The 17,422-nt window shown below is 47.0% G+C and overlaps 1 protein-coding gene across 1 annotated transcript in view; it reads right to left on the reverse strand.

The window, feature by feature from the left end:
• LOC139268176 (ADAMTS-like protein 2) overlaps positions 1-17,422 on the reverse strand; it is a 203,128-nt gene that overhangs the window by 61,802 nt on the left and 123,904 nt on the right. The window lies entirely within an intron of this gene.

A 17,422-nucleotide genomic window follows, 5' to 3' on the forward strand; every position in this document is an offset into this window, starting at 1 on the left:
AATGACTGATATACCATGACACCCAGGTCTTGTTGCACCTCTCCTTTTCCTAATCTGTCACCATTCAGATAATAATCAGCCTCCCTGTTTTTGCCACCAAAGTGGATAACCTCACATTTATATACATTATACTGTATCTGCCATGCATTTGCCCACTCACCTAACCTGTCCAAGTCACCCTGCAGCCTCTTAGCATCCTCCTCACAGCTCACACTGCCACCCAGCTTAGTGTCATCTGCAAACTTGGAGATATTACATTCAATTCCTTCGTCCAAATCATTCATGTATATTGTAAATATCTGGGGTCCCAGCACTGAACCTTGCGGTACCCCACTAATCACTGCCTGCCATTCTGAAAAGGACCCGTTTATTCCTACTCTTTGCTTCCTGTCTGCCAACCAGTTCTCTAACCACGTCAATACATTACCCCCAATACCATGTGGAATATTGTGTTCAGTTTTGGTCTCCTAATCTGAGGAAGGACGTTCTTGCTATTGAGGGAGAGTAGTAAAGGTTCACCAGACTGATTTCCGGGATGGCAAGACTGACGTATGAGGAGTGACTAGATGGACTGGGTCTGTATTTTCTGGAGTTTAGAAGGATGAGAGGGGATCTCATAGAAATATATAAGATTCTGACGGGACTGGACAGGTTAGATGTGGGAAGAATGTTCCCGATGTTGGGGAGGTCCAGAACCAGGGGACACAGCCTAAGGATAAGGGGTAAGCCATTTAGGACTGAGATGAGGAGAAACTTCTTCACTCAGAGTTGTTAACCTGTGGAATTCCCTGCCGCAGAGAGTTGTTGATGCCAGTTCATTGGATATATTCAAGAGGGAGTTAGATCTGGCCCTTACGGCTAAAGGGATCAAGGGGTATGGAGAGAAAGCAGGAAAGGGGTACTGAGGTGAATGATCAGCCATGATCTTATTGAATGGTGGTGCAGACTCGAAGGGCCAAATGGACTACTCCTTCACCTATTTTCTATGTTTCTATGTTTAATTTTGCACACTAATCTCTTGTGTGGGACCTTGTCAAAAGCCTTTTGAAAGTCCAAATACACCACATCCACTGGTTCTCCCTTGTCCACTCTAGTAGTTACATCCTCCAAAAATTCTAGAAGATTTGTCAAGCATGATTTCCCTTTCATAAATCCATGCAGACTTTGACTGATCATGTCACTGCTTTCCAAATGCACTGCTATTACGTCTTTAACAATTGATTCCAACATTTTTCCCACTACCGATGTTAGGCTAACCAATCTATAATTCCCTGATTTCTCTCTCCCTCCTTTTTTAAAAAGTGGGGTTACATTAGCTACCCTCCAATCCATAGGAACTGATCCAGAGTCCATGGAATGTTGGAAAATGACCACCAATTCATCCACTATTTCTAGGGCCACTTCCTTAAGTACTCTGGGATGCAGGCTATCAGGCCCTGGGGATTTATCGGCCTTCAATCCCTTCAATTTCCCTAACACAATTTCCTAATAAGGATTTCCTTCAGTTCCTCCTTCTCTCTAGACCCTCGGTCCCCTAGTATTTCCGGAAGATTATTTGTGACATCCTTAGTAAAGACAGAACCAAAGTATTTGTTCAATTGGTCTGCCATTTCTTTGTTCCCCATTATAAATTCACCTGATTCTGACTGCAAGGGACGTACATTTGTCTTCACTAATCGTTTTCTCTTCACATATCATTAGAAGCTTTTGCAGTCAGTTTTTATGTTCCCTTACTCTCATGCTCTATTTTCCCCCTCCTAATTAAATCCTTTGTCCTCCTCTGCTGAATTCTAAATTTCTCCCAGTCCTCAGGTTTGTTACTTTTTCTGGCCAATTGATATGCCTCTTCCTTGGATATAACACTATCCCTAATTTCTCTTGTGAGCCACGGTTGAGCCACCTTCCATGTTTTATTTTTATGCCAGATAGGGATGTATAATTGTTGAAGTTCATCCATGTGATCTTTAAATATCTGCCATTGCCTATGCACCGTCAACCCTTTTAGTATCATTTGCCAGTCTGTCCTAGCCAAGTTACCTTTCTTTAAGTTCAGCACCCTAGTGTCTGAATTAACTGTGTCACTCTCCAGCTTAATGAAGAATTCTACCATATTATGGTCACTCTTCCCCAAGGGGCCTCACACAACAAAATTGCTAATTAATCCTTTCTCATTACACAAGACCCAATCTAGAATGGCCTGCTCTCTAGTTGATTCCTCGACATATTGGTCTAGAAAACCATCCCTTATACACTCCAGGAAATCCTCCTCCACCGTATTGCTACCAGTTTGGTTAGCCCAATCTATATGTAGATTAAAGTCACCCATGATAACTGCTGTACCTTTATTGCACGCATCCCTAATTTCCTGTTTGATGCCATCCTCAACCTCACTACCACTGTTTGGTGGTCTGTACACAACTCCCACTAGCGTTTTCTGCCCTTCGGTGTTCCGCAGCTCTGCCCATACAGATTCCACATGATCCAAGCTAATGTCCTTCCTTACTATTGCATTAATCTCCTCTTTACCAGCAACACTACCCCACCTCCTTTTCCTTGCCACCTATCTTTCCTGAATATTGAATATCCCTGGATATTGAGTTCCGAGCCATGGTCACCCTGGAGCCATGTCTCCTTAATCCCAATTACATCATATCCGTTAACAGCTATCTGCGCAGTTAATTCATCCTCCTTATTACGCATGCTCCTTGTATTGAAACACAGAGCCTTCAGGCTTGTTTTTTTAACACTCTTTATCCTTTTAGAATTATGATGTAATGTGGCCCTTTTTGATTTTTGCCTTTGATTTCTCTGCTCTCCACCTTTCCTTATCTCCTTTCAACCTTTTGCTTCGGCCCCCATTTTACTTCCATCTGTCTCCCTGCATAGATTCCCATCCCCCTACCATATTAGTTTAAACACTCCCCAACAGCACTAGCAAACACCCCCCCAGGACATTGGTTCCGGTCCTGCCCAGGTGCAGACCGTCCAGTTTGTACTGGTCCCACCTCCCCCAGAACCTGTTCCAATGTCCCAGGAATTTGAATCCCTCCCTCTTGCACCATTCCTCAAGCCACGTATTCATCTTAACTATCCTGCTATTTCTATTCTGACTAGCCCGTGTCATTGGCAGCAATCCTGAGATTATTACCTTTGAAGTAAATTCAGCTTGTAGGACCTCATCCCGTTTTTTTACCTATATCATTGGTACCTATATGCACCATGACAACTGGTTGTTCACCCTCCCTCTCCAAAATGCCCTGCAGCCGCTCCGAGACATCCTTGACCCTTGCACCAGGGAGGCAACATACCATCCTGGAGTCTCGATTATCTGTGTCTACAATTCTTACCACAATCTTCAATCTTGCTATTAACCAAATATTTATCACTAAAACAGTTTATCTGGTCATTATCACATTGCTGTGTGTGGGAGCTTGCTGTGCACAAATTGGCTGCCACGTTTCTCACGTTACAACAGTGACTACCCTCCAAAAGAGCTTTGTTGGCTGTAAAGTGCTTTAGGACTTCCTGAGGTCATGAAAAGCACAATATAAATGCAAGTTCCCCCGACCCCATGAAGTTAATGCAATATGTTCCCAGGTCATCAATCTGTTCATCAATCCTCACCACTTACATTCCACAGATTACATTTTTGCAGTCCCAGCAGGACTGGAAATTTAAACTTTCTCTCTAAGTCATCTAGTGATTATCTGTGTCTACAATTCTTACCACAAACTTCAATCCTGCTATTAACCACATATTCATCATAAGTAATTATGGCATCAGAGGGTTGCGATACTCTGCAGAGGAAATAAGTCCAAACTCTAGCTTTACTTGCCTTTCCAAATTTGTACTTGCGTCTTCTTGATCCGTGATCACTGTCTCAACTAAATACACTGCTTCCATTACATTATCGTGCCCGTTAGCATTTTAAATAACAGCGTGCATTTAAATACCACCGCAAATGTAGGAGAAACAAACCCAAGCTTTATTGATGAAGAAATAAAGAGCAATCTTGAGTCACGATGGTAACAGATTAGTCGAAAGTTGAGTTTTGAGAAAGCTCCTAAAGATGGAGGGAGAAGTAGGAAGATGAATGGGTTTGGGGAAGGAGGCCTTTACAGTTGGATCAAGGCTGTTGAAAGCTCTGCCACCAAGGAAAGGGGAATTGAATAGTAGATCAGAGCTGGCGGACCAAAAGGTGCCGGCAGGATCATCATCATAGGCAGTCCCTCGAAATCAAGGAAGACTTGAGTTCTCAGGTAACTGAACAGTCCAATACGGGAATTATAGTCTCTGTCACAGGAAAGGGTGGGTGGGGAGTCTGGTTTGCCGCACGCCCCTTCCACTGCCTGCGTTTGTTTTCTGCATGCTCTCGGCGACGAGACTCGAGGTGTTCAGTCCCCTCCCAGATGCTCTTCCTCCACTTAGGGCGGTCTTTGGCCAGGAACTCCCAGGTGTCGGTGGGGATGTTGCATTTTATCAAGGAGGCTTTGAGGGTGTCCTTAAAACGTTTCCTCTGCCCACCTTGGGCTCGCTTGCCATTTAGGAGTTCCGAGTAGAGCACTTGTTTTGGGAGTCTTGTGTCAGGCATGCGAACAATGTGGCTCACCCAACGGAGCTGGTCGAGTGTGGTCAGTGCTTCAATGCTGGGGATGTTGGCCTGATCGAGAACACTGACGTTGATGCGTCTGTCCTCCCAGAGGATTTGCAGGATCTTGCGGAGACATCGTTGGTGGTACTTCTCCAGCGATTTAAGGTGTCTACTATATATGGTCCACGTCTCTGAGCCATACAGGAGGGCGGATATCACTGCAGCCCTATAGATCATGAGCTTGGTGCCAGATTTGAGGGCTTGATCTTCGAACACTCTCTTCCTCGGGCAGCCGAAGGCTGCGCTGGCACACTGGAGACGGTGTTGGACCTCGTCGTCGATGTCTGTCCTTGCTAATAGTAGGCTCCCGAGTTTTGGAAAGTGGTCCAAGGAAAGGGGAATTGAACAGTATATCAGAGCTGGAGGACCGAAAGATGCAGGCAGGATGTAAGGGTGGAAGAGGTTACGGAGCTAGGGTGGAACGAGATAGGGAGAGATTTGAAAATGTAGGGCAGGATGTCAGTGTAGTTCAGAAAGGACGGCAATGATGGGCATGCAGGATAGGATACAAGGCCTGGATTTTGGACAAGTTGGAGTTCATGGAACGCAGAGGCTGGGAAGGTGGCAAGCAGGAAGTTGGAGACATCAAGTCGACAGGTGGCAAAAGCTTGGATAAGGGTTCTCAGTGGCAGTGAGGTAGGGACAGATGTTTCAGAGGCGCAAGTAAGCAGCCTTCATGATGGATAGAATGTGGAGGGTTTGAAGCTCAACTCTGGGTTGGGCAAAATGCCATGGCTTCGCGTGGCCTGATTCAGTCTAAGGGAGAGACCAAAGAGGACGATGGAATCAGTGGACTCAAAACAATGGCTTCTGACTCCTCGTCATTCAGTTGGAGGAAAATTTGACTCACCCACTACTTGATGTCAAACAGATAGTCTGACAGCACAGAGGTGGGTGTGGAGTTGAGGGAGGCGTGTCATCAGATATATATGGAAGGCAATCTCATGCATGAACTTGATGCCACTGAGAGGCAGCATGTGGATGAAGAAGCGGCCAAAGATAGATTCTTGGGGAGCTCCAGAGGTGACTGTGCATGGGTGGGAAGCAAAGCCATTGCTGCGTTCGGACAGATAGGATTGCAAGGGCAACTCCATATGGAGAAAAACTTCAAAGTGCTACAGTACAGAGGGACCTGAGAGTCCTTGTGCACAAAACACAAAAAGTTAGTATGCAGGTACAGCAAATGGAATGTTGGCCTTTATTGCAAGGGGGATAGAGTATAAAAGCAGGGAAGTCCTGCTACAGCTGTGCAGGGTATTGGTGAGGCCACACCTGGAGTACTGCGTACAGTTTTGGTCTCCGTATTTAAGGAAGGATATACTTGCATTGGAGGCTGTGCAGAGAAGGTTTACTTGGTTGATTCCGGAGATGAAGGGGTTGACTTATGAAAATAGGTTGAGAAAGTTGGGCTTATACACATTGGAGTTCAGAAGAATGAGAGGTGATCTTATCGAAACATAAGGTAATGAGGGGGCTCGACAAAGTGGATGCAAAGAGGATATTTCCACTCATAGGGGAAACTAACACTAGGGGACATAGTCTCAGAATAAGGAGCCACCCATTAAGAACTGAGATGAGGAGGAATTTCTTCTCTCAGCAAGTTGTAAATCTGTGTAATTCTCTGCCCCAGAGAATGTGGAGGCTGGATCATTGAATATATTTAAGGCGGAGATAGACAGATTTTTGAGCGATAAGGGAGTAAAGGGTTATGGGGAGAGGGCAGGGAAGTGGAGCTGAATCCATGATCAGATCAGCCATGATCTTATTAAATGGCAGAGCAGGCTCGACGGGCCAAATGGCCTACTCCGGCTGCTATTTTTTATGATCATATGGACAACACAGAGGAGAGGCAATGGAGGAGGGTGGTGTGGTTGAGCGAGTTGGATGCTGCAAAGATGCTGAGGAGCACAAGGAGCAATTAAGCACTGTGGTTGCAGTTACAGAGGATGTCCTTCATGACTTTGGCCAGAACGATCTCCATGCAGTGCATTGAGCAAGACTGCAGGGATTCAAACAAGGGGCTTGGAGCAGAGAGGCAATGACATGTGTGAGGACATTAAAGTGGAAAGGGAGGTTTCAGATGGGGCAGCAGTCAGAGAGGTCCGACTAGTCAAAGACACAACGAACAAACTTGCCTTCACATAGTGGGGGAAAGGATGGAGAATCCAGCTTGTCATGCAGAAGAGGAGTTATAGGTTGTCCCCTCCCTTCAGAATGATCCTGCAGTAGTAGGAGGATCTGTCTGAAGAGAGGGAGGATTGATGTGGTGCTCAACACGGATGAATGACTAGACGAGTTATATGCCAGATGTTCTCGGGTTTGCATCCCATGGATTTCAGAGGATGAAGATGGGATGTGTACCCACATAGGATTGCCAATCCTCCAGGTTTGACCAGGAATCTCCAGGAACTGAAGATTAATCTCCGGGACACAGCTTAGAGCATCCCTGGAGAAAAAAAATCATAGAGGCATTAAAAAATATTGGGGGAGAAATTTGGGCAGGCCTCCGTTTCGGTGTTAATCCAGGCGGAGCGGTACTTTTCGCGCCTTGAAAAAGTTTGCGCCGACCGCCCAGAAATTCGTCAGAATCGGTTGAAGAGCTGACAGGGGCGATAAATCAGCCATTGCACATCAGAGCTGGGGGTGGGGGGGGGGTAATAATGAAAGTTTGGTCGGTACATTTTGCGGGTCCATTGCGCATGTGCGGAACTCCGAATCAGATCCCAGAAAAAGCCGAGTCTTAAAAGTGCAACATAGTAATGCACCCATTAAAGTTTTCAAAATCACTTTTTTTCAACCTGTACTGTTACGTCTGTCTGCCGTTGCAAACTTAGAGGCTCACACACCGTGCTGTGTGTAAACGTTGCACTAACTGTGACCTCCCAGGGAGGCTCTTCCTCATCCTTTTAAGTAGCCACCAGTTAACGACTCTGTAAGCCTGCACCGACTGGTTTTCCAGACGTTGTTATTGGCGGGCACTCAATGAGGCACACGCACTGAATTTATCGACCGGGGTGCAAGCATGGGCATTGCACCAGGAATATGTCATGATCGGAGCGATCGTCAGCAGACAGGCGTTAGCAGTTTGCATCCCCGGTGAGCCTCTAATGAATTTTCCGTCGGGGCGCTAAAATCTGCGCGCCTAGTCGCTAAGCTCCAGCGCTCATATTAACGTGCCCTCTGGCCACTAACTGAGGCGTTAGGCAACCGAAAATTCAGCCCAATTGAGCGTTATTTTCATTTTCTCAGAACACTTTTATTTATTAATTACGGAAATATTAAGAGATGGAGAATGAAAGGATGTCTGTCACCCAAAGTCTGCATAGGAATAAGATCATCTTCATAAGGATTCCTCTCTCTGCTTGCCCATGTGCTGACATATTGTCTGTGCCTGGGTAACTCTTGAACATCAATATTGAACATCCATGCCTGGGGTAATAAGGCCAGCCAGAACAGATTTGATAAAGGCAAGTTGTGTTTGACAAATTGAAATAGATTTTCTTTTTTGAAGAAATGACTAAATGGATAGTTAAAGAGAATCAGGTCGATGCAGTGTTTATGGATTTTCAGAGGGCATTCAATAAGGTGTCTCATAAGAGGCTTGTTACAGAAATTTTGGTATATAGTATAGAAGGAAATGTGGCAGCAGGGGCAGAAGGTTGGTTGATGGGCCAAAGCAAGGAGTTAGGGTCAATGAGTGTTGCTCGGATTAGAGAAGAGATGATTTGGAGTTCAACGCTGGGAGAACAATCTTGAAATTTGCTGATAATACCAAAGTAGTAGACACGGCAACACTATCATGACACCTTTGCTGACTTTGACATCTGTTTTCAACACGATCGTTCAAATCAGAATGAACAAGAGAAAGCCTGGTCTTGAGATTTCTCTTCACCAGGAGTTCAGCAGGAGGAACCCCAGTAAGTATATGTGGTCTTGACCTCTAACTGAGCAATATACATGACAACCGTCTCTGCAGTGAGCCCTGAGTTTCACGTTTCATACTTTGCTTGATCGTCTGAATGGCACGCTCTGCTTGACCATTAGAAACAGGCTTGAATGGAGCTGATCTCACATGTCTGATGCCATTGAGTTTCATGAACTCCTGGAACTCAAGACTTGTGAAGCAAGATCCGTTGTTGCTCACAACAATGTCAGGCAAACCATGAGTAGCAAACATGATATGAAGGCTCTCAATGGAAGCTGTAGACGTGCTGGATGACATAATAACACACTCTATCCACTTAGCATATGCAAATACTACGACAAAAAATATCTTTCCCAGGAACAGGCCCGCAAAATCAATGTGAATTCTCGACCATAGTTTGGATGGCCACGACCAAAGACTCAGCGATGATTCCGCTGGTACTTTACTTAGCTGCATGCAAGTATTGCACTGATGCACACATGTTTCCAGATCAGAGTCAATTCCAGGCCACCATACATGAGACCTAGCAATGGACTTCATTATGACAATACCAGGATGATTGCTATGAAGTTCACGTACAAATTTTTCTCTACCTTTCTTGGGCATGATTACACGATTACCCCACCGTAAACAATCTGACTGAATGGACAGCTCATCCTTGCGACGGTTGTAAGGTTTGGCCTCCTCACGCATCTCCATAGGTATGGCAGTACACACCGTTTCACAATCAATAAAATAGGGTCATGGCTGGTCCAGATCCTAACTTGTTGAGCAGTGACAGGGATTTCTTCACTCTCAAAAGCATCCATTACTAACAGTAGATCTGCAGGTTGAGGCGTCTCCATCTCAGTTGTGGGTAAGGGCAGACGACTCAGTGCATCGGCCCAATTCTCAGTACCAGGTCTATAACGGATGACGTAATCATAGGCAGACAATGTCAGTGCCCACCTTTGAATGCGGGACGATGCATTGGTATTAATACCTTTGTTTTCTGCAAACAATGAAATGAGTAGCTTGTGATCCATTTCTAGTTCAAAACAAAGACCAAACAGATACTGGTGCATTTTTTTTACCCCATACACACAGGCCAAAGCTTCTTTCTCTACCATACTGTAAGCTCTTTCCACTTTAGATAGACTTCTTGAAGCATACGCAACAGGTTGTAGCTTGCCCAATTCATTTGCCAATACAAGATGCTTATATGGATCATAGTGAACCAGCAGCTTGTTTGAACAGAGCAGATTCTTAGCTTTCTCAAAAGCTCTATCTTGAGATACACCCCAGACCCAGTTGTCGCCTTTTCTGAGCAGCATGTGCAGTAGCTCTAGTAAAGTGCTCAATCCGGGTAAAAAATTACTGAAGTAGTTGAGTAGCCCAAGGAATGAACGCTGCTCCGTCACATTCTGAGGCCTGGGTGCATTTTTGATGGCCTTGGTTTTCGAATCCGTAGGCTTCCATCATCAGCAATCTTCCTCCCCAGGAATTCAGCTTCAGGTGCCAATGAAGACACACTTTGAACATTTCAGCCTGAGTCCCACTTTGTCCAGTCGGTGTAGAGCTTCCTCAAGGTTGTTCAGATGTTCAGCAGTGTCGCGACCTGTGACCAGAATGTCATCTTGAAACACGACAGTTCTGGGGACGGACTTTAGTAGACTTTCCATATTCCTCTGAAATATGGCTGCAGCCGAACGAATTCCAAAAGGACACTCGTTGTAGACAAACAGTCCTTTATGGGTGTTGATGCAGATAAGTTTCTTCAAAGTGTCGACAAGCTCCTGGGTCATATAGGCCAACGTCAGATCCAGTTTCGTGAATGACTTTCCACCAGCTAGCATGGCGAACAGGTCATCAGCCCTCGGTAACGGATATGATCCTGTTTTGAAAATCGGTTAATCGTAACCTTGTAGTCTCCACAAATCCTGACAGTGCCATCACTCTTCAACACAGGAACAATGGGACTAGCCCACTCGTTAAACTCGCCCGGTGATATGATCCCTTCACGCTGGAGACTGCCAAGCTCAATTTCAACTTTCTCCCTCATCATGTACGGAACAGACCGAGCTTTGTGATAGACAGGCCTTGCATTGGAGTCCAGGTGAATCTGCACCTTGGCTCCCGTAAAATTACCAATGCCTGGTTCAAACAAAGAAGGAAACTTTTTCAATACTTGAGCACACGAAGTATCATCCACCAAGAACAACATCTTGACATCATTCCAGTTCAGCTTGATTTTCTCGAGCCAATTCCTGCCGAACAGCGTTGGACCATTACCTGGGAGCATCCATAATGGTAGCTCGTGAACCACACCGTCATATGACACCTCGCTTGCTGCACTGCCGAGCACCGGTATGGGTTCCTTAGTGTAAGTACGCAACCTGGCATTGACTGGACTCAGCTTCGGTTTCGCAGCCTTAGTGTCGCACAGCTTGTCGAATGTCCTTTGGCTCATTATCGACTGGCTCGCACCCATGTCCAGCTCCATTGATACAGGCACGCCATTCAGATTCACATTAACGACTATTGGCTAGCTCTTGCTCAGGAACGAATACAGTCCATTCACTTCCTCCTCGGGCTGCGTATCCAGGCCATCACTGAACTGGCCCTCATCAACCAGATGGTGAGCCGCACCACGTTTACTCCATTGTGGACACATCCTATGAAGATGCCCCACTTTCGAACATCCATTGCATGAGTATTGTCTAAACCGACACTGATGTGGCCGATGATTGTCCCCACAATGCCAACAGGATGGAATCTGGATCGAACCAGTTGGCAGGCTCTGAGCAGTGGCAGGTTTTGCGTAAGCAGGTCTGCCTGAAGACGATGCCATCTTGTTTACAGTACTTGCCGTGGAACTCCGACTCGTTGATGATATCTGCCTCAAATTATCATCTGTCATCATGCATGCCCGGACAGTCACGATGGCCTTTTTCAAATCCAGCGTCTCTGCAGCCAACAACTTCCTGAGGATCACATCATGGCTGATGCCTATCACAAAGACATCACGCAGCATGTCTTCCAACACGTTCCCAAACTTACACGGCTCAGCAAGACGTCGTAGGTCGGCGACAAATCCCGACACATCCTGGCCCTCAGCACGAACATGTGTGTAGAAACGTTAGCGTGATATGATGATCCCCTCTTTTGGCTTCAGATAGTTACCCACCAACGTACACAATTCCTCGTACCCTTTTTCCGCTGAATGTACAGGCAAGAGAAGATTCTTCATGAGGCCGTAAATTTACGGACCACAAACGGTAGGGAGAACTGTCCTGCGCTTAACTGCATAGGCCTCTGCCGCCATGCCGTTGGCCACAAAATACTGATCCGGGCGGTCGACAAAATCTGCCCAATCCTCGCCCACCACGAATCTCTCCAGGATTCCAACAGTGCCCATTGTGCATGCGAAGGTTCTTAAATTACCTCATCGCCAATTGTAATGACTCAAGAGCCTGGTTACTGTAAACTCACTCAGGTGCAACCTGATCCATCTTTATTTTAGCCCAAGTGTGCCAGCGTGACAAAGACACCCAGCTTATATACATGTGACCAAGCACACATGCCACATGCGTGCAGCCCGATGATCTCCGATCGTGGCGCGAGAGGGGGAAGGAAAGGAGGGGGAGAAAGGAAGGGAGGGAAGGAAGGGAAGGAAGGGAGGGAGGGAAGGGAAGGGAAGGGAGGGGAAGGGAAGGAAGGGAAGGGAAGGGAGGGGAGGGGAAGGGAAGGGAAGGGAAGGGAGGGGAGGGGAAGGGAAGGGAAGGGAAGGGAGGGGAATGGTAGGGAAGGGAAGGAAGGAAGGAAGATTGACTTCAATTTATATCACACCTTTCATGAACTGAGGACATCCCCACGCATTTTACAGGCAATGAACTACTTTTGAAGTGTGCTCACTATTGTAATTTAGGAAACGCGGCAGCCAACTTACGCACAGCAGGTCCCACAAACAGCTTCATCATCATAGGCCGTCCCTCAAAATCGAGGAAAACTTGCTCCCACTCGAAAAGTGAGTTCTCGGGTGACTGAACAGTCCAATACAGGAATTACAGTCTCTGTCACAGGTGGGACAGACAGTGATTGAAGGAAAGGGTGGTTGGGACTGGTTTGCCGCATGGTCCTTCCACTGCCTGTGCTTGGTTTCTGCATGCTCTCGGCGACGAGACTCGAGGTGCTCTTCCTCCACTTAGGGCGGTCTTTGGCCAGGGACTCCCAGGTGTCGGTGGGGATGTTGCATTTTATTAGGGAGACTTTGAGGGTGTGCTTGAAACATTTCCTCTGCCCACCTGGGGCTCGCTTGCCGTGTAGGAGTTCCGAGTAGAGCGCTTGTGTTGAGAGTCTTGTGTCAGGCATGCGAACAATTTGGCCCGCCCAACAGAGCAGGTCGAGTGTGGTCAGTGCTTCGATGCTGGGAATATTGGCCTGATCGAGGACACTAACATTGGTGCGTCTGTGCTCCCAGTGAATTTGCAGGATCTTGCAGAGACAATGCTGGTGGTATTTCTCCAGTGATTTGAGGTGTCTGCTGTATATGGTCTATGTCTCTGAGCCATACAGGAGGGCGGGTATCACTACAGCCCTGTAGACCATAAGTTTGGTGCCAGATTTGAGGGCCTGATCTTCGAACACACTCTTCCTCAGGCGGCTGAAGGCTGTGCTGGCGCACTGGAGGCAATGTTGAACCTCGTCGTCTATGTCTGTCCTTGCTGATAATAGGCTCCCAAGGTATGGTCCACGTTATCCAGGGCCGCATGGTGGATCTTGATGACTGGGGGGCAGTGCTGTGTGGCGGGGTCAGGTTGGTGGAGGACCTTTGTCTTACGGGTGTTTAGAGTAAGGCCCATGCTTTCGTATGCATCAGTGAAGATGGTGACTATGGCTTGGAGTTCAGCCTCTGAATGTGCGCAGACACATGCTGTAGCTCGACGACAGAGGATGGGACACAAACAGCAATGTGATAATGACCAGATAATTTGTTTTAGTGATGTTGGTTGGTTGGTTGGTTGAGGGATAAATATTGGCCAGAACACCGGGGATAACTCCCTGCTGTTCTAAGAATAGTGCCATGGAATCTTCTACGTCCACCTGAGAGGTTAACGTCTCATCCGAAAGGCGGTATCTCCGACAGCGCGGCACACCCTAGAGTTTGTGCTCAGAGTACTATGAGCAGTTTTGGGCCTCTCATTATAGAAGGGCATAATAGCCACAAGGCGTGTACAGTGTAGGTTATTGAGATGATGCCCCCTGATTAGAAATGGTGGACATGAGGAAAAATGTGACATATTGGGCAAATTCCCGCTGGAACAGAGGTTGTGAAAGTAAACAGCGAAAGCGACTTCCTCTAGTTGAGGAGTCAGTGATGACAAGTTAGCAATTTAAAATTACGACCAAGAGTTAGGAGAGAGGTGAGGAGAATTCTTTTCATTAAAGATTGTTTTTTTGCCGCAAGGATTGCAAAATTGGATAAATATTTGAAGCAGAGGGAGATACAGGGTTCTGGGCAAAGAGCAGGGCGATAGAATTAGAGCCCACATTGATACAATGAGATGAAGGGCCTCTGTCTGTGCTGTAAACTTCTATGTTTTCTATCCGTAGTCTGATGGAACACTAGGGGCTGGATTTCAGGTTGTCTATAGCCTCAGTAAGCGGCCAGAGCGATAAGGGAATAAAGTGTTATGGAGAGCAGGTAGGGAAGTGGAGCTGAGTCCATGATCAGATCAGCCATGATCATATTGAATGGCAGAGCAGGCTCGAGGGGCCAAATGGTCTACTTGTGATCCTATTTTTTATGTTCTTAAAAACCTCTCCACCTCTCTACCTCTCTTTCCTCCTTCAAGACGCTCCTTAAAACCTATCTCTTTGACCAAGCTTTTTGTTGTGTATCTGTAAAGCATGCACTCCCATGTTCCACCACCAGGGAGCGCATCCCCTGAAGTCCCAAGGGATCCCAGCATCCCTTGGGAGCAGTGTATATAAGCCGGCCCCTAAGTTCTGTTCCTCACGCTGGAGTGTCTTAATAAAGACTGAGGTCACTGTTACTTTAACTTCCCTGTATGCAGTCTCATCTGTGTTAGGAACACAATAGGAAAAAACCAAGTAATTGCTTTTGAGAAAGCCAGGAACATTTTATGCTCCAACAAGCTGCTTGTATTGTATAAGCCGTGTAAAAGACTCGTCGTACGGAGTTGGGTGTGTATTACAACGCTAATGTTACAGGGAAGTTGCAACCTGTCGCTTATGCCTCCAGGAGCTTGTCGAAGGCCGAGATGGCCTACAGCATGATTGAGAAAGAGGCATTAGCGTGTGTGTTCGGGGTAAAGAAAATGGATCAGTACCTGTTTGGCCTCAAATTTGAGCTGGAAACCGATCACAACCCCCTCATATCCCTGTTCACTGAAAACAAGGGGATAAATACTAATGCCTCAGCCCGCATACAAAGGTGGGCACTCGCGCAATCAGCGTATAACTATACCATCCGCCACAGGCCAGGCACCGAGAACTGTGCGGATGCTCTCAGTCGGCTACCATTGCCCAGCACAGGGGTGGAAATGGCGCAGCCTGCAAACTTGTTGATGGTCATGGAAGCGTTTGAAAATGATAAATCACCTGTCACGGCCCGCCAGATTCGGACTTGGACCAGCCAAGATCCTCTGCTGTCCCTAGTAAAAAATTGTGTACTGCATGGGAGCTGGGCCAGCATCCCCGTTGAAATGCAAGAGCTAATCAAGCCGTTCCAGTGGCATATGGACGAGCTGTCCATTCAGGCAGACTGCCTGTTGTGGGGTAATCGTGTAGTGCTACCCAAAAAGGGCAGAGACACGTTTATCTCGGATCTCCACAGCACACACCCGGGTATGTTAATGATGAAAGCGATAGCCAGATCCCACGTGTGGTTGCCCGGTATCGACTCTGACTTAGAGTCCCGTGCACGGCAATGCAGCGTGTGTGCTCAGTTGAGCAACGCGCCCAGGGAGGCACCACTAAGTTTGTGGTCCTGGCCCTCCAGACCATGGTCAAGGATCCATGTCGACTATGCGGGCCCGTTTCTCGGTAAAATGTTCCTGGTGGTGGTGGATGCTTTTTCAAAATGGATTGATGGAATAATGTCGGAAAGCACCGCCACCATTGAAAGCCTGAGGACCATGTTTGCCACCCATGGCCTGCCTGACATACTGGTCAGTGACAACGGGCCATGTTTCACCAGTGCCGAATTTAAAGAATTCATGACCCGCAATGGGATCAAACATGTCAACTCAGCCCCGTTTAAACCAGCCTCCAATGGGCAGGCAGAGCGGGCAGTACAAACCATCAAACAGAGCCTTAAACGAGTCACAGAAGGCTCACTCCAAACCCGCCTGTCCCGAGTACTGCTCAGCTACCGCACGAGACCCCACTTGCTCACAGGGGTGCCCCCAGCTGAGCTACTCATGAAAAGGATACTTAAAACCAGATTCTCGCTGGTTCACCCCAACCTGCATGATCAGGTAGAGATCAGGCGGCAGCAACAAAATGTAAACGATGGTCGTGCCACTGTGTCACGGGAAATTGATCTGAATGACCCGGTGTATGTGCTAAACTATGGACATGGTCCCAAGTGGATCGCGGGCACGGTGATAGCTAAAGAAGGGAGTAGGGTGTTTGTAGTCAAACTAGACAATGGACAAATTTGCAGAAAGCACCTGGACCAAACGAGGCTGCAGTTCACAGACTGCCCTGAACAACCCACAGCAGACACCACCTTTTTCGAGCCCACAACACACAACCAAAGGATCAACGACACCATCCCGGACCAGGAAATCAAACCCATCATGCCGAACAGCCCAGCAAGGCCAGGCTCACCCAGCAGCCCTGCAGGGCCAACAACACACCAGCCCAGCGAGGGCACAGCCAACACACCAGAACAGACATTTGTACCGAGGCGGTCCACCAGGGAAAGAAAGGCTCCCGACCGCCTCACCTTGTAAATAGTTTTCACTTTGCCGGGGAGTGATGTTGTGTATCTGTAAAGCATGCACTCCTATGTTCCGCCACCTGGGAGCGCATCCCCTGAAGTCCCAAGGAATCCCTTGGGAGCACTATATATAAGCCGGCCCCTAAGGCCTGTTCCTCACTCTGGAGTGTCTTAATAAAGACTGAGGTCACTGTTACTTTAACCTCCCTGTGTGCAGTCTCATCTGTGTTAGGAACACAATACTTTTGGTCACCTGCGCTAAGTTCTACTTATGCGGTTCGGTGTCAAATTTTTTAATCTCATAATACTCCTGTGAAGCGCCTGGGGACGTTTCACTATGTTAAAGGCGCTATATAAATTCAAGTTGTTGTTGTTCTCTCCAGAGCACGGCTTGTCATATTTTACTTACTTGGATTTTGTTTTGACAAGAATTAAAAGGAAGCATGGAGCAAGAGAAAGCCATTTAACCATTGGTCATGTACAAACTACCCTCTCAACAACTATGCCCTCCTTATTTGGTCTGCTGAAGGGAAGTTCTGCATGATTTCTCAAAGACATCTAAGACAGGATCGAGAACACTAATCCATCCCCACATGTCTACTGTTCAACCTTGGCCAGTTGCTTTCCAAGGATACTTCCTGTATAAAACACAGATTCTGCCTCATCTGGAGTGTTGTGTCCAATTTTGGGCATTGCACTTTAGGAAGGATGTGTAGGCCTTAGAGAGGGTGCAGAAAAGATTTACAAGAATGGTTCCAGGAATGAGGGACTTCAATTATATGCATAGACTGGGGGAGCTGGGGTAGTTCTCCTTCGAGCAGATTTGGCAGAGGTGTTCAAAACCCTGAGGGGCCTGGACAGAGTAGATAGAGAGAAACTGTTCCCATTGGCAGAAGTG

Source organism: Pristiophorus japonicus, chromosome 8 (assembly GCF_044704955.1).
Source record: "Pristiophorus japonicus isolate sPriJap1 chromosome 8, sPriJap1.hap1, whole genome shotgun sequence".
Lineage (NCBI taxonomy): Eukaryota > Metazoa > Chordata > Chondrichthyes > Pristiophoridae > Pristiophorus > Pristiophorus japonicus.